This window comes from Podarcis vaucheri (genome assembly GCF_965113315.1).
Source record: "Podarcis vaucheri genome assembly, chromosome: 3".
Taxonomy (NCBI): domain Eukaryota; kingdom Metazoa; phylum Chordata; class Lepidosauria; order Squamata; family Lacertidae; genus Podarcis; species Podarcis vaucheri.
This window is the reverse complement of record NC_138761.1, coordinates 27,757,679-27,779,692: the sequence shown is the minus strand read 5'-3', so window position 1 is coordinate 27,779,692 and position 22,014 is coordinate 27,757,679. Positions and strand designations below refer to the sequence as shown.

Sequence of the window (22,014 nt, the reverse complement as noted above, 5' to 3'; positions counted from 1 at the left end):
GCTTCCGTATTACCAGCTATGGATATGTTTAGCAGATATAACAAGCAATGGGAGGCTGATGATCACCCATTTCCCCCATGATTTTTCCTGAATTGCAGAGTCACTGTGAACACTGTGTTACTGCAGTGAACTGAGCCCATATTTAAACACATTTACCTAAGGATCCCAAGATAGGAAGTCAAAGCAGGATACAAATCTTACGAATAATAGTTTTTTTAACAGAGAAATGAACTTCGGACTAGAAAAATGAGAAACCCAACTTGCAGATTTGCCCATCCCTATCAGGGAGGTAAGCACACCCATTTTAAAATGCAACATGAAGCCCCAGCTAAGGGCACGAGCCCAAAAGGAAAAAGCTCTAAGAGCAGCTTTCTGTTGAAAACGGTCCTGTATTTGGGGCCAAACTTCAGAAGGCAGAGAATCATCCCGGCAAAGGTAGTTTTCCTAGCACAGCCCCTCCAGTTAACAACCAGCCGCTTTGCCTTGCCTTTTCATGGGCGCTTTTGGAGCGCCTCTTCCCAGCTCCAGAAGCCCACTCCAGCTCTCTAAATTGTGAGCAGCTTTTACAGGCAAAGCTGAGTGTCCGTCACTTTGAATTTTCATTGTGGCATCTGTTTTGCCATTTCTAACTGCAGCAGGTTGTATTACAGTGAGGCCATTAATAGGGAAATGGAGACAAACATTTATTTATTTCATTTTTAAAAAAAAATCAAATAGCAGCTCTTGGAAGGGGAAAATCTGGGAAATGGAATCAAGCCATACGATTGTTAAAGAAGTGGCGAGGGGGGGGAGTGAGGGACGATTGCAAGCCGACGGGCAGAGTGCTACTCTTCGCAAACATCTTGTAAATACAAATACGTATCTGAGCCAGGCAGGGATTGGCAGAGATTATATACAGATCACAATTTGGCTAACTTTGTTCTCTCTCTTTTTCTTTTTCGCCATGTCGCTTGACTTTTTAAAATTAATCAATGCTCCTTGGAAAAATGTTTGACATAGATGTCAAGTTGAAATAATGCATATCAACAGATTTTATTGTTTATCTTTGTGGCTGGAATGGGGGTATTGGGGAGCCTGTTTGCTTAGTTTCCATTCAGGAAAAAGAAAGCAAGGGGATGCAAAAGCTGTAATACTAATAACAAAGGCGTTCAGAGTTATTCCTGTTTCACTCTGCAGTACATTGGTCACAAACAGACTTCGTCAGTAATTATATTAGCTATAAAGCATCCTTTTAGTTCCACAATTTCCTGGAGATTTAGAATCGGCAAAAGAATACGTGCAAAGTATGCTAGAGTACAAGAGAGAACCTGAGTGCATCTCTCTCTCTTTTTAATGTATAAATGGCAAACTGCACAACCAGAGATGGTCCTTGATGCAGAGGGACTGACCTCCTCTTGAATTCTATCTTTAATAGTAATTTAAAAAGATGGCTCATGCTGCAGAGCTCCTCTGAAACAGGTGATTGAAACGATTCATATTTTCATTAGGGTTGCAACTCCACACATGCCTGCTTGGAAGGAAGCTCTACTGAGTCCAACAGGGCTTGTTCCTGTGCAAATGGAGACTCCCCACCGTTCACAGAGGCAGTGGGGGTTGGAAAGACGATCATGCCATACATCTGCATCAGCTCCAGGCTGGTGCAGTGATTGGGGCCAGATGAGGCCCAATGCTGCTGCGCAATGGCAGCAAGACTGGCTCGGAATCCCAGGCCCGTTCAGCCCATCTCTCCCCTCTGAAAGTCCAGTCTTAGGGCTTTCCACTCCCACATCTCCACTCCCACATCTAGCAACCAGCTGGTTCAGCCAACACTGCAGAGTGGAGAGAAACCTGCACTCATTACAACCCCACCACCACAGCCCGACGTAAAGAGGGAGTTGGGTTGGGTTCCACTGCCTATATTCATAAGGGGGCAATCCTACAACTCTTACTGGGAAGGAAGTCCTACGGAACTCAGTCAGGCTTCTGAGTGAACATGCACATGATGGCATGTGGATTAATTGTGGATTAAATGTGGATTAATTAATGATGGATTAATTGATCAAAGACACTTGAGCAACTAAAAAGTTGTCACCGGTTAATTAGGCAACACATCCCCACCCCGCAAAAAAATTCCACAGCTTATTGATTTCCTTACCTCTATGTCCTGCCTTTTTTCCTTCTTGAAACCCAAGGCAATGTATACAATGTGATTCCCAGACAGTCACCCATCTAGACTCTGATTATACTCAGACTGGCTTAGTTACACCAGTAAGGTGGTATCCTCATGCGCCTTCAGACAATACCCTAGGGTTTTCAATGGCTTTAAAAACTGCAGATTGCACTAAATTTCAGGTGGCACTGGTGGGGTTGAAATAACTCTAACAGCGGGAAAGGCCTATGTAAAAGAGTTAAAAAGTACGCGACTATATAATTTATTCAATACTTACCAAAGGAGTGGAGGGAAGTCCAAGGCTCAGTTGAGACTAACTCAGTTATGTATTTTATTTATGATTTGTGAAGTGGATATAATTTGTATAAGGTATGTGGTGGATTTTTTGTTTATGTTTTTTCTGTATATATCTGCAAATATGAATAAAAATTTATGGACGCAAAAAAAAATATAAAAACTGCAGATTGCAACCATTGTCTTAAAAGAGGGACTCTCTTTTGTTGATTTCATAGGTGCGCACCTCACCTTTTATAAAACAAGGTTTTTTATAAGAGCACCAGAACACCAGAAGAGCCCTTTGGGTCAGGTCAGCAATGTCCCATCTAGTCCAGGATCCAGTCCTCACAGCCAGATGCCCCAGCAGGAAACCTGCAAGCAGGATTCAAACACAAGAGCACTCTCCCTTCCTGTGAGCATTGAGAAACATTGCCACCTCCAACTGTGCAGGCACAGGATATCCATAATGGCTAGTAGCCATCCATAGCCTTCATCCCCATGAGTTCCTTCAACCCTCTTTTAAAGCCATCTGGGTTGGTGGCAACCTTCTCCTGAGGCGACACGATCCATAGTTAAACCATGTGCTGTGGGGAGACCTGCCCTGGCTCTTCCAATGCTCAGCTTCAGCTTTCTTAGAAGGTGACTCACAATAATGTATAATTAAACAAATTTAATAACAACCTTTTTTTAAAAAAAAGGAATCTAAAACTAGAAAACACAATTAAAAATAATACTTGGCAGCACTCTAGCCAGTAGATGCCAGTAGCCACCCCTTTGCCTTAAAGGGGTAAAACATTTCCTGTGAAGAAGAAGTTGTTGTTCTAGTTGTTTGGAAGAGTGAGGAAAATTCCACATTTTCCACGTTTTAACTATTATATTAATGAAATGCATGGGGACATCAGAAGAGCCCATGAACCTGACTTTCTTACCAGGCATCCAAACACATTGTCACCTCCCCTGTGGCTGCAGCAGTCCAGGGCAGGGAACAGCATCCACCACCAAGAGCTCCCGTAGAAAGCCACGCCCTGCCTGCGTGAGGATGCAACAAGCCAGGTGTGACTGGGACTGGTTCTGATTGGTGGAGTGGGAGGCAGGGAGCCTAATGATTGGTAGAACCAGAGCCAATGGCAGGTGGAGCCTACCAACTATAGTTTTGTCCTCATCCTTCTCTCTAGTGTGCTCTACAAGGGCAACACTGAGACTGAGAAGGAGGAGGAAGCTGAAACCAGGCCCACCTTCTGGACTAGTCTCAAGTAAGAAGGCAGGCAGGTGAGGCTGGCTGAGGGCAGCCTGAGGTTGGTGGGGCAGTGCCCCATTTGCTGTGCTGCAACCAGCCCACAGCCTTCTCTCTGACACAGGAAAATTGCCCCTCCAAATATAACACACACAGCCACATCATCTTAAAAGCAGCAGAAAGGTATACTTCTTGTTATGGATACATTGCTTTCCCACAAATACATGCAAATTTAATTGATGGATTGGTTTTTCAAAACCCCCACATTGCCTAAGATTTATCTAACCAGATGTTGCCCTGATATTATTATTATTATTATTATTATTATTATTATTATTATTATTACTACTACTACTATTACTACTACTACTACTACTACTATCTGGCTGGGATAGAATTATTGCTATCATTTATAAGAACTGTTAGTGTGTTTTAATTTTTATGAATTTTTAACAAATAAATCCATAGGATGACTAGTAATTTCCCAAGTGTACATGTGAAAATGTTGCAGCGTAACACATACCTCATGCAACCTGCTCCAAATCAACCCAAGGACTGGAATCTTAGGTAGATCCAAGTTATGTAATCATTTTTAACTTTCGTTGCTTGAATGATCTCCTGCACTGAAATGTTTCCAGTGATAAGCACCCAAAATCTGTCCCAAAGCACTGATTCATTCCAAACTATGGTATATTGATATCCGTCCTAGATTTCTCCAGGTTCAAAACGTCATAGGCGAGGGGATTTCCAGGAACTTCTACTTTGCAAACCCTGATCAAGAGAAGCCCTTCCTCAGAAAGCTTCTATTCTTAACCACGGGTCTCATACATACAAAATTCTGCACAGATAGTTCATAATTTCCCACACTGTTGCCCTAGAGTAAATCTCATTGGTTTTCTGTAGGATGTACTGTGATATGGTGTACGGGCAATTGCATCCATGGAGATACAGAAACTGAAATATATAAAACAGATAATACAACCGGCTGAAAGCACTATTTAGATCAATTTGACTGAGGTTTTAATAATTGTACCTGTCTGTGTATGCAGATAAACCTAATTTCTAAACAACATCTTTGCAGTCTACATAAATGCAATTTGTCATATTGATATTTGTCTAAAAATAGCAATTTGAAAAGCAAAAACTGGTATTTAAACATTGTGGGCAGGGAAAACAGCTGTAAATTTTGTGGCTATGTCTCAGCAAACATCATATGATGAGCCATTAAACTAGTGAATCAGAGAGAATATTTAAGCTGCAATATTATACTCATTTACTTAGGAGTAAGTCCCATTGTGTGTTACCATATACTTTACTTTTATTTTTAAGGATGGTCATCCAAATTAGCAACTGGTAGAGGACAATTTTCTATACCACTAATACCTGTATAAAAAATAAGATTTTGGATTTTCCAGGCAGTAGGGCCAGGCAACTTTTCAGGTTTCTGTGGGGGTGGAAGGAAAGAATTTAAAATATTTTAAAATGTAGATTTTTTTTACCCAATTCAGATTTTAGTTAGAGATACTACTTGGGATACATTTATCATGGCCCACAATATTATTGTCAAGAGGCTATATTTACTCAGGCAACGCATTTAGCAAATGCAGTGTTCTTTTGTAATATTTAGAAGAGAAAACATGTCTGTGAACACCATACCTAAAAGAGCACCTGCACTGACACCTATTAAAATGTATTTAAATAAGTTAAATCATTGATCCATCCGCCAATATTACTGTTGATTGGTTGACAGCTACAGCACAATTTTTAGTTTTTAAAAAGGGGGGGAAGAACTATTCAATATCAAATCAAAGAAGCAATCCATTCTTGAAGGTTCTGTATTCTACAAGTGGGAACTACAACAAAATGTTGCAGTACATTCTCACCTCCTAACAGGAATTCAGGGTTCCGGGCAGACAGATAGATGCTCATATCCAACTCCAGCAGACCATTCCATCCTTCCTGCTCCCTCATTCCCCCCTCCTTTTTTTCCATTTCAAGCTGAAACTCAACATTCCTTAGCTATTGAGCATGCTCTGTTCTCATTGGGCTATTTTTGATTGGGCTGCTCCTTCAGGGTACTTTTATTTGCTTCTCTGGGAGTCCCCCCAAGCCTGCTGATAGTTCCCCTTTGCTTCTCTGTATCTCTGCATTGGCTCCATTTCTGTCCCATCACCTGAGTTCCCTGGCAGAAGGTGTGCTGTCAGAAAAGCATTAGATGTTGGGGAACCTTTTGCACCTGCAGATGTTGGGAAAGGAGAGATGTCAGAAAAAACATGAGAGTAGTTGTCGGGGAACCTTTCCCCCTCTCCAGATGTTGCTGAACTACAACTCCCATCCGCCCCAGAAAGCGTGGGATGATGGGTATTGTTGTTCACACATGCATGTGTGATTAGATCAAGCCATCTGTGGCTGTCTGGCATGCCAGGCAAGGTTTGGGGTCTCTGAGAGACTTGCACTGGACATTTTGTTTTGTAAAAAATAAAATAAGCCTTCTATTTCTAAGGAGACAACAAGTAACTTTCTAAAACATGTGCACCGTAAGCTAGCCATATATAGCAATGTATAATATCCATCAGATTCCCAATATAGGGGAGGAAAGAGTGTTTCATTACTGATTACAGTTTTTTTATTTTTTAAATGTTTAGGTCAAAATTGGGACCGCCATTATAAGTACCATTTACGGACCTGGGTCTGCTGTTATAAGTTTGAAAGAAAATTTGTATAGGTCTCATATCTGTCTGAATGAAACTGATTAATGCCTCCTGACTGATGAAAGAGAAAACGTTTTCCAAGTTGTTGGAAATGAGCCTGTTACATGTGGGTTCCTCCGTGATTTAAGATGACATGTTCATTTTTCCGTTATTCCCAGGTCCCAAGGTTTGCTGCACCAGTTCTGAATGTTCAATCCAGAACCATTGTTTTTCTAGCACTGTGCATGCTACCACAAATGTAAACCTAATCAAATCCTCATAAGGTGGTTATGCATTGCCATTGGAAAATGTAGGTAACAGCACAGACCAGGATCTTTAAACATGGGGTAGCAATCATGAAGCTTACCTCAGCAACATCATGTGAGGGGAGTTTTTAGGACCAAGGTGAAATTGCCACCCTCCCTGGTTAGTTCTGCTGTGGCCAGGAGGTGTAACATTGTCAATGAAGTCTTTGCTCTGTTTATAGTACAGAAACATCCTTGGTCTGTTGTTAAATCTGCTGTTACCTTGCTGTTTTTTTATTATATTATTATGAAATTATTTTTGCAACAGTTGATCTTGAGATGTGTTCTTGCTTTCTTTGAACCTGATTCTTTTTGTGCAGAAGCAGCATGCAAGTAAAATTAGAAATGAATGAGCAATCACATCTTGCCCAACATCTTCCACCACAAATGAAAAGAGCACCACTTTGCGCTGGGCATTGAAGTGACAAGCAAACAGAAGATCAGCTTTCCCACTTTCTCTCTCCCAGCCTTCCTACTCTAATAAAATGTTACCCAATTCTGCCCAGGACTTTGGCAGTAGATTTCAAACTCTGGCCTGTCTTTTTTTTTTAAGGGGGTGGGAGGGTGGAAATCCCAACAATAGCTGAGTTGGATTGAGACCAGCTGTTGGTGCATTACCATTTGTAAATGCTTAAAGCAGCTCCTTCTTCTCTTGGCAGAATATCTCGTTCAGGAAGGGGGGGTGAAAGAGGCGGCTCTCATTCAGACATTAAGAACCGTTGGATGCCAACTTTTGGCATATACCAGCCATTGTTTGCACATTCGCCTTCAACAAGTTTTCACACTGGCACGCCAAAATGAGAAAAAGAAAATCAGGTACTGCTTGGAACCAGAAGACCAGATTTCTGTTGGGCTGATCTACTGCCAAAATCACCATATTCTAGGGAAACATGAGAACAAGCTCCTTCTTTCTCCCCTAAATGAACAAGGAGAGTGACGGCTTCTCTTTCTCTCTCTTTTGCCAATCGGATCAGAGCTGGTGCTGTGATCTGTTTAAACACTGGGCTGCCAGAACAAGGAAGGACGGCAATTCTTTTCTTTTTAAAAAACCTTGTTATATATATATATATACACACACACATACCAATAAGGCAATGGCATATACCTGAGAATTCTGAGCCCATGTTAAGAAGCCCAGCTTGGCTTGATCTATTGAAAAAGAAAGGGTCTCATTCACAGAACATGTCCATGAATGTGGCTCTCCCCACCCCACCCCCCTCCTCCCCATCATTATTATTCCATTGAAACTGATGACCTTTCATTGTCTTATCTCTTCCAACCATCTCTACCAGAGCTGGTGCGCTGGAAGAGCCGAAGCACGAATGCTAACGTCTTGCTAGTTGCAGCTGCTAGTACAATAGGATTAATTTGCCATCTACCAACTCTAATGCCCTTCTGTTTCATCGTGTTTCCCCCACCAGGGGCAATGGTGGCAGCATCTGTTCCACTGTTATTTCACTGGTGCCGTTCGTGCCGTAACAGTGGAGGTCTGTCAGCATTTCCATGACACACACAACGCACCCATTTGCCTTGCCAAAGGGGAGGCATGGCATCCGCAAGCTGCTCAGAGAAGGAAAACCAAGAATTCACGTTGAGATTAGGGACGGCTGAGACTTTCAGTTTCTCCCCGTTTCTCCCTGTCCCCCCCCCCAACCCCACCAATCTTAAATTCCGTTCACCACAATTCTGCATCGGTTTACAATTTTAAGTCCTCGTGGGGAAAACCGGCCAGCATTTCAGGGTTCATCTCTTCCAAGAGACACATTTTTGTATGCAATTTTTGTTGCATATGCTATAAAGAACAAAAGACGTGCCTGCTGGATGAGGCCAATAGCCCATCTAGTTTTAGCATCCTGTTCTCACAGTGGCACAGTTTGCAAGCAACGTCTTTTTAACACAATGTATCTTTGCCCGCTTTCTCCTAATGTATACATGTTGAGGGGGGAGAGTTGGAAAGGAAAACTGCATTGCAAAATTCAAAAAGATGCAAAGTTGGAAGGATACCTGTGTTACAGATCATGCATTGTTTTCGGAAGTGTGAAACAAGTACATCAGCACTGAAACGCAAACTAAAATGTATTTCTCTCCTGATGTGATAGTGATGCATGGTTGCATTGTGTTGGCAAATGCCAGCAGCCTTCAGACTCTTCTTGTTCGCCTGATTGTTGTTTAGGACAAAGTAATGTGACGCTAAGAAGATGAACATAATGGACCAATGTAAACACCTCACCACCCTCCCCTTCCAAAGAAGATTGCCTTCCAAGAAAATTCAGGTCACAATGTACACAAATGTTCATTTCGCACAATGCTGTTGGCAATTGCAGCAGAGGCTTCAAAAGAGTGACTACCAGTTTCAGATATGGATTCTTCAGCTGCTGTCTGTCTGTCTTAGAACATCTGGGAAGACCCAGATGACCACAGCTTCCCCAGAGCCTGCTGGCTTGCCCAAAATGAGCTAATTGGTGCTCGGTTCAGATCAGGCTCAAATTGGCTTGCCATTCTGACATCTCATTTGGCTTCTGGCGAGGATGTTGGGGAAACTGAGGCCTAGAAGGGGAGGGCCCCCTTCTTTGAGCTTCTCCATTACTGCCCCTTCCATTTCCCTTGAAACTTGGTCGTCCTAGCTCCTATCTTACTAGAGATATCTAGTTTCCCAGGGCTTGTGCATCCCAAATAAACTAGACTTCCCAGCGGTCTTACCACAGCTGTTTCCAAATGAAGGCTGCAACAGCTCCTGTTATCATTATGGACCCCAGGTAGAATTCAGGGGAACAGGAAGGGGGGCGCTGTGGGGAGAGATGGGACCAAGGCAGAGTGAATTACTGTATGGATCATCTAAAGAGAGGGACTGAGCAGTGGGGGAAGTGTGGGTGGGTGTGGGTGGGTGTGGGTGTGTGAAATCTCTGTATGTGTGTGCCTGTTCACCAGCACAAGTTCACAAATTTGTATGTTCCAAGAGTTGGTTTTTTCTCTCCTTCTTCAGGATGAGGCTGAAAAGTAAGTACTAGGCCAGAGCTAGGGAATCTTTTTCATCCTGGGGGCCACATTTGCTGTTCGGCAACTTTCAGGGGGCCACATACAAATGGGGGGCAGAGTCACGGGCAATAGTGAGCGGAGCAATGGATGGGACTCTTACCTTTGTGTAGTAGAGTATATTGTGGCCACAGAGATTTTCTACATCCTTGCCTCTCCATCCAGAAAAGCAGGATGCATTTTCACAGCTCAAGAACACATTCCAGCCAGGCAGAAGTACGTGAAGAGGACACAGAGCAGTCCTGGTGAAGGCTTTGGCCTGAGGTGAAACAGAGGTGCCTGGCTCCCACCCCCCACCCCCACCCCCAGTGGTAGATTGAGCACCTTATATTCTGTAGTGTGTGAGGAGCATTTGACTTCATAGCTGGTTGTCCTAGTAGGAGCCATAGTAATAAATACACACACTTCCAACTTTCCCTCGAGCAGGAGTCTAAATGCAGCCCAAACCAAAATTGGGATACACTAAATGTGGCTACTCAAAGGAAAGTCAAACAGAGTCCAAAGGAACCAGTTTCCTAACAAAGTGTTTGGGGAAGGAATCTCAGCCCTATCAGTCAATGATAATTGCTTTAATTATTTTGATGTTACAGTTACCCAATCTGTGTGTTTTAGAAGAGTAACTGCACTGGGATTGTTCATTGTTTTATAATCTTTTGTTACATATAAATCACTTTGAGATTTTTTTTAGTATAAAGCAATATACAAGACTAACAAATCCATTAATCAATGGGAGGTCAGGAACTTGGCAGAAGGCTGCATACACATCATACGTTTAAAGCACCTTTAATCCTAGGGACTGTAGTTAACCCCCTCACAGAGCTACTATTCCCAGCACCCTGAAAAAACAATAGTTTGTTCGTTTTCAAATAAATTTCATTATGACTTTTCATAATACAAAAAAGAGACTAATCTAAGCACAAAATTGTTTTTTAAAAAATGCAAAAAGAAGACAGAAAGACTAAGAAAAAGAGAGAAGAATGCAAAGTCTTCTCTCACATGTGTATCTCAATTTTTGTCCCAAACAGAAAAAGGTGAGCCCTCCCGGCTCTCACCTGGGAGCATCCCTTTCTTCCCCCAGCCTCTCACCCTGGGAAATCTTTCCTTCCCTGCCTCTCACACAGGGTCCTTCACTTCATAGTTTGGAGGAAGTGCTGTTCAGTAAATGTGCCCGACATGTATGGTCAGTGTACATCAGCTCAGCTTGGAGTAATGCCACCCAACTGGAGTCTGCTGTTTTTCAAAGAGGGTTATTTCCCGCCCCCCCTTTTTTTTTTTTACACATGCAGCTTAAATCAGCTTTTCCTTAAATAATTGGTCTGTGGTACGAATGCAAAACTGACACAATGCCAAGAACGGACATTTGATTTCTCCTCTGTGTTGTATCTCCCAGTCACGCATTTCACAAATGACCCCAGAGAGACCCAAAGCCCTTCTTTAAGCGTCTCAGTGAGGTGGGGGTGGGGGTCTTAGATAAGCATTGAGACACGCTTTTTTCTTGGGGAACGGGGGCCGTCTTGAAGCTAGTTGTTCTCAAATAATGTAAGAGTATTAGGATTTATTTTTATTTTGTTCAAGATTGCCTGGCTGGGGAAGAGGCCGAATGGAAGATCAACAGTCCAGATCTTCCATTAACGTTCTTTGATTCTAGCGTATATATGGGGGAAGAAAATAATTTAATACTGAATGCAAGGCAAGCAATATGCCCTTATCCTGTTATGTTTATTTTGTAAAAAAAAAAGAAGAAGAAGAGAAAGAAGAAAAAGAAGAATGCACAAGGTTGGATTAGACGAGAAAACAAAAAGATAGCGAACTGGAAAAAGTGCCTCTTAGAAATACGACATTCATGAGGTGTATGAATTATTTAACAGACAGCTGAATAAGAGGGAACTCAACAGAAGACTACCAAAAAAAAAAAAAAAAGAGGAAAGCTACAGCCAACCACCAAGCCCAGTGCAGACCCTTTCCCAAAAGCCTGGGACAATGAAATAAATTTTATATCTCTGATTCACTTGCCAGCAGACAAGGCTAGCTTGCGCTTGCCCCCCCCTCTTCCTGCATCACAACACCAAAAAAGGGGGGGAGTTGATAGGTATCATTCTCCATTATCTCCCAAACCTTTGCCACCGGCGTGCAGATATAGAGGCGGCAGGAGGGGGGGGGGAATGAAAATGAAAAGTGTGTATATTGTAAGCGTTGGTTAAACAAGCCCACAGTAATTCTTATTTGCTGGAGGTTTTAGAGAGCAGATGTAGGGTTGGCAGGGGCTAGTAGGAGCTGGCTATACTGCAGACGTCCATTTGGAGCCAACATGGAAAGAACACAGAAAAGCTGTGGGTTTTGTTTTGGGGTGGGTTTTTGGTTTTTTTTGGTCGTGTGTGTACAAGCACGTTTGCCGTTTTGCCGTCCGCTAGTCTAAGGTTTTCTTGGATTGACCATGACCCATAAGAGGGAGGGATGGGGGGGTTGAGAAACAGATTAGGGTCCTATCCAAAAGAAATATGACTTCTATATCATCAGCTGCTGCCTGAGACTGTCTCCCTCCGCTGCCTCTGCTAAGCTGCTGCCTCTGTAGGGGTAGCAAATGGTGTAGGAGCACAATCCGATCACAGCCTATTTGGGTGGGCTTGGTTGCTTTAAAAAGGCCAGACAAATAGGGGAATTATATATATTTATCTACACACACAAACTTAGCACCAATGAAGCATTTTTCAGCAGCCTGGCAATAGCTCCGTTATAGCTGCCATCACCTAGTTCACGCAAGCTTTTTAAATATCTTTTGGCAGTGCTCAGTGTCATAGCACAAAAAGAAAGTTGGCACTTCCAGCCTTACTTTGTTTGACATAACTGTAGGCAGTACCCAGCTGATACCTTCATCAGTCTTTCCGTGTGTGTGTGTGTGTGTGTGTGTGTGTGTGCGCTCTTAAGGTATAACCTAGCAGATCAAACACACACTTGTTTCACTTGCACATGACTCCGTTAAATCATAAGATAGGAATCAAAGTAGATTAACAGGAAACAGTGCACTGGAACATCTAGCCAGCCTCAGTAAGTGACACACACACACACACACACACACGAAAATTTCTTTTTTAAAAAAGAAAAAGGAATTAATTTGTCATGCTGTGCTCCATTCAAGGCAGGTAGAATAATGAAAACAAAGCTTTCTCAGCATTCACCCTAACTTTTAAAACCATCCTCGTGGGCACAAATAAACTGCCGCAATCACAGTTACAGATTCGGTCTTCCTTCCTAGCACCATGGACCATAAAGCATCCGAGCACCTGAAGTTTCCATCCATGTTTCGCGTGTTGTTTTTGGCGAGCTCAACCATTCCCTTAAAGGTATGCGAGACCGTGCAGGGCACCTGCCAAAGTAGACAAACATGGACTTTTTTTGACTGAGAGGGTGGTGCATTTATGCATCTGCCAAAGGGCACCGACTGAGCTGAACAACTTGCTGGTGCCTTACCTTCTCCTAAGCCTTATTACTATTATTATTATTATTATTATTATTATTATTATTATTATTAATTTGGTTTTATAAACAAGAATAATGTTATACAAACAATTATACCAAGTTTTCTCATGTCATTTGTATATCACAAAAATAGCATAATAAATGTGGGAAAATATCTACAAAATATGTTTCATTATTAGTGGTCAGTGTACAGGTTCTTGGTTCATAAATTGGTTTAAACAATTAGGAAGAAGAAGAAGAGGAGGAAGAGGAAGAGGAGGAGGAGGAGAAAGGGAGGGGAGGGGAGGGGGAGTGGCAAGTGGGGTGGGGTGGGGTGGTTATGCTTCTATTATTCTACTTAGTGTTTGTGAGGGGTTGTGCCAGCATTACTTGTATGGTTTCTCTTACTATTCACTTGTTGTATTTCCTTGGTGGTGAGAGAGGTTGGGGGTGACTTATGGTGTGTTTGGTTATCTTTGGTTGGCTGTAGTAAGAGTTGTTTTTGTGTGTGTGTGAGTGGGGTATGAGTGTGTATTTCTGAATCAGGTTAGCCAGATTTATTCTTATGCTCTTGGCGGATTCTTGTTGTCTTGTTAGGCTATGTAAGTGATAAAGTGGAACCAAACCGGGGTGAAGGCGTCGTCCTCTATTTGTCCCCGTGTCAGTTTCAGTTTATTGGCTAGTTTTTCTAATAAGGCTGTTTCCCATACTGTTTGACACCATTGGTCCATGCTTACTCCTGACAGGTCTCTCCAGAGTCTGGCTATGATGTTTCTGGCTGCTGAGAGTAGGTGGGTTATGAGCTCTTTATGGTATGAGTGGGCATTATTATCTTGGAAGATGTTTAGTAGGGCCAGTTCTGGGATGACTTCTAATACTTGTTTAGTTATTTTGCATATTTCTTATACGATTGCTGTCCAGAAGATTAGGATTTTGGGACATTCCTGCCACATGTGGAGGTATGTGCCTGTGGAGGTGCATCGTCTCCAGCATTTTGGTGAGGTTCCTGGGCGTATTAGCGCTAGTTTCCGTGGTGTTAGGTACCATCTGTAAGTGAGATTCAGAGTGAGTTCTTTCCTTTTTGCTGATATGGATTCTGAAATTTAAGGCTCCCCCAGTGTGGCAAGAGAGTGGCTGAAGGCCCAGCAGGCCAGGAATTTATCTTTGCCCTCGGTGCTGGGCCAAGTGCCACTATTGGTCAGTTGGTCCCGCCCCAGGGGAACGGCCTCTAATTCCTGCCGCCCTTGACCAATTTGGCAGCAGGAGGATGATCCAACCTGCAATAGGCTGGTTTGCAGAGGCGGTCCGGGGCCCACCCACACAACCATCCGCCGAAAAAGAAGAAGAAGAAGAAGCGGAGGAGGAGGAGGAGGAGTTTGGATTTGATATCCTGCTTTATCACTACCCTATGGAGTCTCAAAGCGGCTAACATTCTCCTTTCCCTTCCTCCCCCACAACAAACAATCTGTGAGCTGAGTGAGGGTGAGAGACTTCAAAGAAGTGTGACTGGCCCAAGGTCACCCAGCAGCTGCATGTGGAGGAGCAGAGACGTGAACCTGGTTCACCAGATTACAGGTCTACCGCTCTTAACCACTATGCCACATGGAGATCCTAGAGATGCCACCAAGCTGATAGGATCTGACCATCTGGAAACAATGTCCACATCCCTCTGGTGAAAGACAAATGCACCCTCCATCTTGGTGATATCACTAAGTAAATCTGCTGAAGTAAGCAGAATGGGGAAATGTTCAAGAATAGTGATGGTGGGGAAGACTGGAAGATTCAGAACAGGCAGTCCTCCCAGCAGATGGCAATCTGTCTCAAAGTCCACTTAATTTAGGACCAGTGGCAGAGTTCACTGCCACCAAAAACAGCAATCCTACCCTCATGAAGGAGTCAGGAAAACAGGGGTGGTGGGGTGGGATGGGGGTTGTTTGAGAAATGACAGGGCTTGAAGTTCCAACTGACCTCCTGAGCTGCACAGGCCTTCATTTTCTATGCCCAACCCAAAGTTTGTAACCTTAAGGTTGGCGGGGGGAGTTCAGAAAAAGTAAAATTGGTGTATCCCTAATTCTGAGGTAAGGAACTGAGATAAATAACCAACCACTTAGATTTATTTGACATTTGTTGTACTTTGCTTCTTTACCGGCCTGGTACCGGAAGCTGTTTAAGTGTGAGCCAAATAATAAATCTATGACTGCCCTCGGAACTCATTGTTAAAATTAAGTTCATTCTGAATCACTTTTTAAAAACCTGAGTCTATCTTCGTTTGGCTGAAACAGCTAATATAACTTCCCCTTGTCTTGTATGAAAAATGTTTGTCCTTCCAAAGTGGAAGTATGTTAGGCTCTTCTGATACTTACTTCCTGCCTCCCATTTCCCATAAACAAAAATTAGTCATTGCTCATTACAAATGAAAGCTGTTTCCTTCTCTCTAGTAGAGATCTACTACAGCTGTAAGGAATTCTTGTCGTGCTGAAATGTGAGGAGCTGGGTATATGTCTATGCGTAAATATGCAAAAGCTTGAAGTGCAGACACTAGCTATGAAATTGCGGACAAGCTATAGATGGGACAAAATTATGTAAAGAAATAGGATATGCACATGAAAATTAAGATATGCATTGTTTACTGTACCAAAGTAGAAAGAGGTTTAGTTCTTTGCATATTTTAATGTATTTATTATCATGGGTAAATTTCTATCCAGCTTATTATTGTTGTATGTGGACTATTGATATGTAATATGGATTAGCTTTTAGATTTCATTGATATTACGGTAATAGTGCAATCCTACAGCTTTTTACTCAAAGGTTAACCCCTTCTGCATTTAGTGAGGCTTACTTGCAGGTAAATGTTCATTAACGTCTCTGTTCTGGATTATAGAACTGCTTCTTTAACATTTTTGTCCACACTGAGAGACATCTTGCACCATTGGAAAAAAATAATCCAAAACTGATTGTTGCTCATGTTTAGAAGATACATAAACTTAATATCTACTGGCCAATTATATTTGACCAACAGATAAAGACAGAATCTAGCGTGCAACAGACAATGTGTTAATTGTGATAGTCTTGCTTCCTTGGTAACTGGCATTAGAATGATGCTTCTGCTGCTATTCATTTCATAATGAATTGAAAAAGTTGAAAAGGAATTATATAACTGAGATTTTCACTTCAGTGTGCTGATAAAGTTGACATTAATCTTTAACTACAATCAACGTATCTTAGAAAAGTGAACCTCGAGTATTTTATTAAAAGCAGTAACTGCTGGTGGCTTCTTATGGTCCACTTGGTATGCGAAGTCCTAAAACCACAACCCATTATTGATCGAAAAGACAAGAAGCAGGGGAGTGGTTTGCCAGCAGGCAAAATGGAGGCATAATTCTTCAGTTCTCCCTATATTGGAATCAAAACTAGCTAGATGACAGGGACAGGGAATTAATTTTTTGAAGAAATCATAGTATGAATCTAAAGAATATGTCCTCATGAATGTTGTGAAATACTGCAACATTCCAAAACTTCGAGGTGAGCCTAATAATTGGCTGAGTTAATCAGAGCTCTCAGGTTCTAACAGTGGCATCAACATGGCACGCAATGGCGGCAAGGCGATGAAAAGTGGGAAATCAGCAAGTTTTTCATTTATTTATTCATTTTTATGTATACCCCACCCATCCGATGTAGCGACACATCAGGAGACTGACATTACATTGATAAGTTTCACAAGGTGTTGTCAAAGGACTGGAGTGCAGCTCTAGAGCCCATTGAAACTACAATCTCAGCAATTATGAGGTGCCTGTTACAAAACAGCTAATGAATCTGGAACTGGAACCAACTTAAATTAGAGGCACTAAAAATAGCACCTGGAGTAGATCAGGAGGATAGAAATATTTTCTGGTGTGGGATTATGGAATGGGAGGGAAAGACAGCTATGCCTGAATTCTTGGCAGAATGGCTGAATATTCTACAGTTAGGAACTCCTATTACGGCCTATGTTTTTGAACAGGCGCGCAGGGTCCAGGGTCTCCCTAAACTGTCAGTGGAATTCCTGAGAGGTATAATGGGTCTGCTTGAATGCTACAAAACTGAAGACAAAATCTTCAAAGCTTTGGGAACCTTAGAGAAGTGAAAAACAAGGACAAGCAAACACAGGTGTTTCAAGACTTGAGTGCAGAAATGTCAAAGAGACTAAAGCAATTAAAACAGATCGCAGAGACTCTGCAATAGGTGGGGAGGGGTATAAAATCCATATATCAGGGAAAATTGCATGCAAAAAAAAAGTGTCCAATAGGTGAACATTGCATTGAAATGCTGGAGAATTTTCAAGACAATTTTTTTTAAAAAAAAACCAGACACTGATTCAGAAATGTGGAGAACTGTACTTCAGACTGGAAAAATTAGAAAGTGTGAGAAACCAAAATTGGCAGATTCATCCATGCCTAGTTTTTGCATTTAAAGTATCTTAAGAAAAAAATTATGGGTAAGTGTGGGTTTCTCTAATACACTGCTTTGTATTATGTGCTACAGGTTTGTTTCTATTTTTGGTTTTTTGGGGGGAAGTTTGTATGTTATCACCTTCATAATATTCAGTCTCCCAGCACTGCTGATGTGGACATTTTCCAGTTGGGACCCCAATGGCAGGCTGTATCAGCCAGTGTTAGAAACTGAGATATGAATGCTAGGAGCCAAATAGCACCTTAAACCTAGGTTATGGGCACCACAGTGGAGTGTCTAGGTGCACTTTTTTATAACAAGAATACAAAGCTGAAAATGAATGAACTGCAGCTAAAATCTTATGTTCATTTTTCACATGGTCTAGTCCTTATCTGAAGACTTCCCTTCCCACCCCCCTCATATTCTCCAGTCTTCAGAGAGAAGAGGAGGAGGAGGAGGAGGAGGAGGAGGAGGAGGAGGAGGAGTTTGGATTTGATATCCCGCTTTATCACTACCCGAAGGAGTCTCAAAGCAGCTAACATTCTCCTTTTCCTTCCTCCCCCACAACGAACACTCTGTGAGGTGAGTGAGGCTGAGAGACTTCAAAGAAGTGTGACTAGCCCAAGGTCACCCAGCAGCTGCATGTGGAGGAGCGGGGAATCAAACCCGGTTCACCAGATTATGAGTCCACCGCTCTTAACCACTACACCACACTGGCTGGAAGTGGGGAGGCAGAAAAAGGTCCTCCTTTTCTTCCAGCAGTGGCAGTTTTAATATGAAATCTTAGGCTCAGTGCTGTGCCCAGAGCTCAGAAACTGCTCGCATTAATGAAATTCTTTGTTGCAAAACACGCCTAGAACAAGGGGAGTTTTGAACGCTGGTATCAGCTACATGTGAGAAGTCCCCATTGAAAAAAACCTCCCTTGTGGATAAGGTAACATGGCCCATAACCTGCTAGATTTTTAAAGTCAACAGCTATTGGTCAAATACCCTCATAAAAGCAGACCTGGAATTTGATTCCTTTACCTTTCCATGAAACCTGCAAAATGCTGTTTAGGGCCACTTTTGCAGAAATTTAAAACGTTCAAGATTACCCATCTGAAGGAAATGACAGGGAAAGCGGGGAATCTATTTTGGCGTGTTGTTTACACATTTCGCTCGGCTGAATGCTTTGTGAATAATCACCGAGACTCTTCACAACCCCTACGCCCCATATTGCCAGTTTTCCCTGTTTGTGTGGGCTTTCCACAGCAAGAGGGGAAAGAAAGAAACAAACAGGAACATGCCATTGTAAAAGCACAGGCTTTGGCAGGAGGAGGCAGACAGCTGTAGACCGCAACAAATTGAGCCCTGCCAGCAATACGGTTCCTCCATGCATCCGTGCGACAAACTATAGCCTTGTCCAACTCTGCTCCAACACTCATCCGATTGCCTTCCTCCACCACCTCCTCCTCCTTTATCTTAAACTCTGTAGGGAAATCACAGGCTCTGTGCCTGCCAGTTTAGGACCAACTGGAAGGCTGAATTAGGTTCCATCCCAATCCAATCTAACAGTCCCTTACTAAAAGTAAAAACCAATAAAAGTGTTCTGATATTTCGGCACATTAAAATATGCGAAAATCAAGAATAATTATATATAGCTTCCTAAAAGTGGGTTGAATGGTGAAGCCCCACATTCAGCGGGGCTCAGCGGTACAACATCCCAGGTCCCAGGTTAAATCCTTGGCGTCTTCAGATAGCACTGAGAGTGCCCTCTATCTGAAATCCTTGTGAGCTGCTGCAAGTCAGTATGGACAATATAATAATAATAATAATAATAATATATTTATTTATTTATTTATACGTACCCCGCCCATCTGGCTGGGTCTCCCCAGCCGCCCTGGGCGGCTTCCAACAAAGTATTAAAATACAGTGGTCTGTTAAACATTAAAAGCTTCCCTAAACAGGGCTGCCTTCAGATGTCTTCTAAAACTCTGGTGGTTGTTGTTCTCTTTGACATCTGGTGGGAGGGCGTTCCACAGGGCGGGTGCCACTACCAAGAAGCCCCTCTACCTGGTTCCCTGTAACTTGGCTTCTCGCAGTGAGGAAACTGCCAGAAGGCCCTCGGTGCTGGACCTCAGTGTCTGGGCAGAACGATGGGGGTGGAGACGCTCCTTCAGGTATACTGGACCGAGGCCGATGAACCAATAGTCTGACTTGAAATAAGGCAGCTCCCTATGTTCATCCCTCCTATGACTCCCGTTGTGAGAGGGAGACAAAGAAGGCCGTAAGCACTGGTGCTCATCATTCTGTTACGTCCTTGACATGGCTGTGTATTTGTTAGAAGAGGCGCTTCTGAAGCAGGGAGTGTCCTCTTTGTGTTTACGTTCTCCCGTGTCTCGTTCTCCACATGCAAGAAGGAGGGGACTGGCATGGAGGACAAAGGGACACAGCCATCTAGCATGGTCCCACTTTTCATGTCCTCAAGGAAAGAGGGCTCGGCATTCTGTTCTGTTCCAGGCTCTGTGATCATCATCTGAGGCCCTTCTTCATGTGCCCCCCCCCCATGATAGATGACTCTTTGACTGGATGACCCTTGGCGTACCATCCAACTCTACAGTTCTACGATTCTGTGATTCTATGAACATGAGAACAGGCCTTTTCTGTGGTGGATCCCCATTTGTGGAATGCTCTCTCCAGGGAGGCACACCTGGTGCCTTCGTTACATACTTTTAGGTGCCAGGCAAAAATGTTCCCCTCCAACATGTCGGGGGGTGGCGTTATTGTTTCACTGGTTATGATGATATGCCTTTATACGGTAAACCAACCTGTGATCCTCATTTGAAGGGCAGAACAGAAGTTTAATTAATCAATAAAAACAATTTATCGTAGACATTCTATTTAGACTGCAAAGCTTGTCTGATGTGAGTTAATCACGTTAACACTGATTGCCATGCAAAGAAAATGAGCTCTTGCAAAAAGCTCTGCTCCGATGTAGCAGTGGAGCTCTGGCAAAGCTTCTCTACCTGATCCAAAAGGCCAGCAACATTGTTTGCAACACCTCTGTGACAGAAACAGGTAGTTTAAATTATAATACACACACACACACACACACACACATATACACATACATACACATTTTTATTAGTTTTTAACATATTAATTAACATTCATACAACAGAACTTCACATCTTATACAATATTTTTTGGACTTCCGTCAACACCTCTGATGATTTCCCGTTCTTATCACTTTTTACACATTTCTTAATTTCTTAATTTCATATTACCTTTAATTATCTTGAACTAATAATTATCCTCATTGTCTTTTTTGCAATATTTCAAATAATTCACCTTACAAAACTTCTTGCAAACCTACTAGCGTAAATCTGTCCACCACAATTACTTTTCAAATAGTCCATAAATTTACTCCAGTCTTCTGAGAATCTCTGATCCCGCAGGTTTCGAATCCTTCCTGTTAGTTTATCTAATTCTGCATAGTCCATCAATTTCATCCTCCATTCTTCTTTCATCGCAGGTAGTTTAAATTCTAGAACAGTAGTAGTGGAGCTGTTTCCTGCCAGATGCTTTTGGACTCCATCTCCCATCTGCCCCATCCAGCATGGTCAATGGTTGCAGATGTCAGGAACTGCTATTCAACAGCATCTGGAAGGACACAGGTACCCACCCCTGCTTTAGATGACAGGTGATACTGTTGATCTACTAGATCTCTTGCATTCAACCCAGCACCTTGGATCTGCCTAGGGTCATCATTCTAGCGCGAAGCCGGGTTACTCATTCCCGGACCTGCCTCTCTCTGTTCGGAGGAGTGATGAAGATGCTGTGGAACAGGAGAAAACTACAGTGCCATAATAGAAATGCACACACCTAAAGTGCAGCATATAATTAGGAATTGATAAAACTACCATTGACAAAATATTCAAGAAGCAAAGCAGGAAAGCAAGAAGTGCAGTCAGCAAAATGAAATCATAGTATCAAAGAACTGTGGGAATGGAAGGGACCCCCAGGGTCAGATAATGAAATGTATCAGCGGTACTGCCCTTTCTAATATGGCAGCAAATTAATCAGAAAACAGAAAATACAAAAATTGTATCGCTACAATACAAAAGGAAGGGGAGCTCTTAGGAGCCTGTTTTATTTTCCTTTACAAAAGGCAACAATCTGAACATCAAGCTGCCAAAGGCCTTATTGTGCAGCTCTTTCAAAACATTCAGAGAATGTGGCTAACTCTTGGTTGGGTTCTGACTGGCAAAGCATCCAGTCTGTTCCATAGTATCACTGTCCAAGAAATCTGTCTGTAGACCTCTGCAAGCATCACCAGCCAAAATCCCACCAGGAAAAAAAACAATACTGTAGATAATTCCCTTTCACTCCACACCTTCTTCCTTGGCAGGTAATTTAGTATAAGCCAGTCTTTATTCATCCTTTCTTTGGCTCCAGTCATTT

At 42.5% G+C, this 22,014-nt stretch overlaps 1 long non-coding RNA gene across 2 annotated transcripts in view; it reads right to left on the bottom strand.

Annotated features, from left to right (window-relative positions):
• The window catches only part of LOC309529784, a 760,251-nt gene extending 738,826 nt beyond the window's left edge, over positions 1–21,425 (bottom strand). For both annotated transcript variants that reach the window (XR_014218453.1, XR_014218454.1), the window contains exon 1: positions 20,948–21,425. This is a non-coding gene — a long non-coding RNA (uncharacterized lncRNA). The remainder of the gene's footprint in view (positions 1–20,947) is intronic.
• Positions 21,426–22,014: the final 589 nt, after the last annotated feature.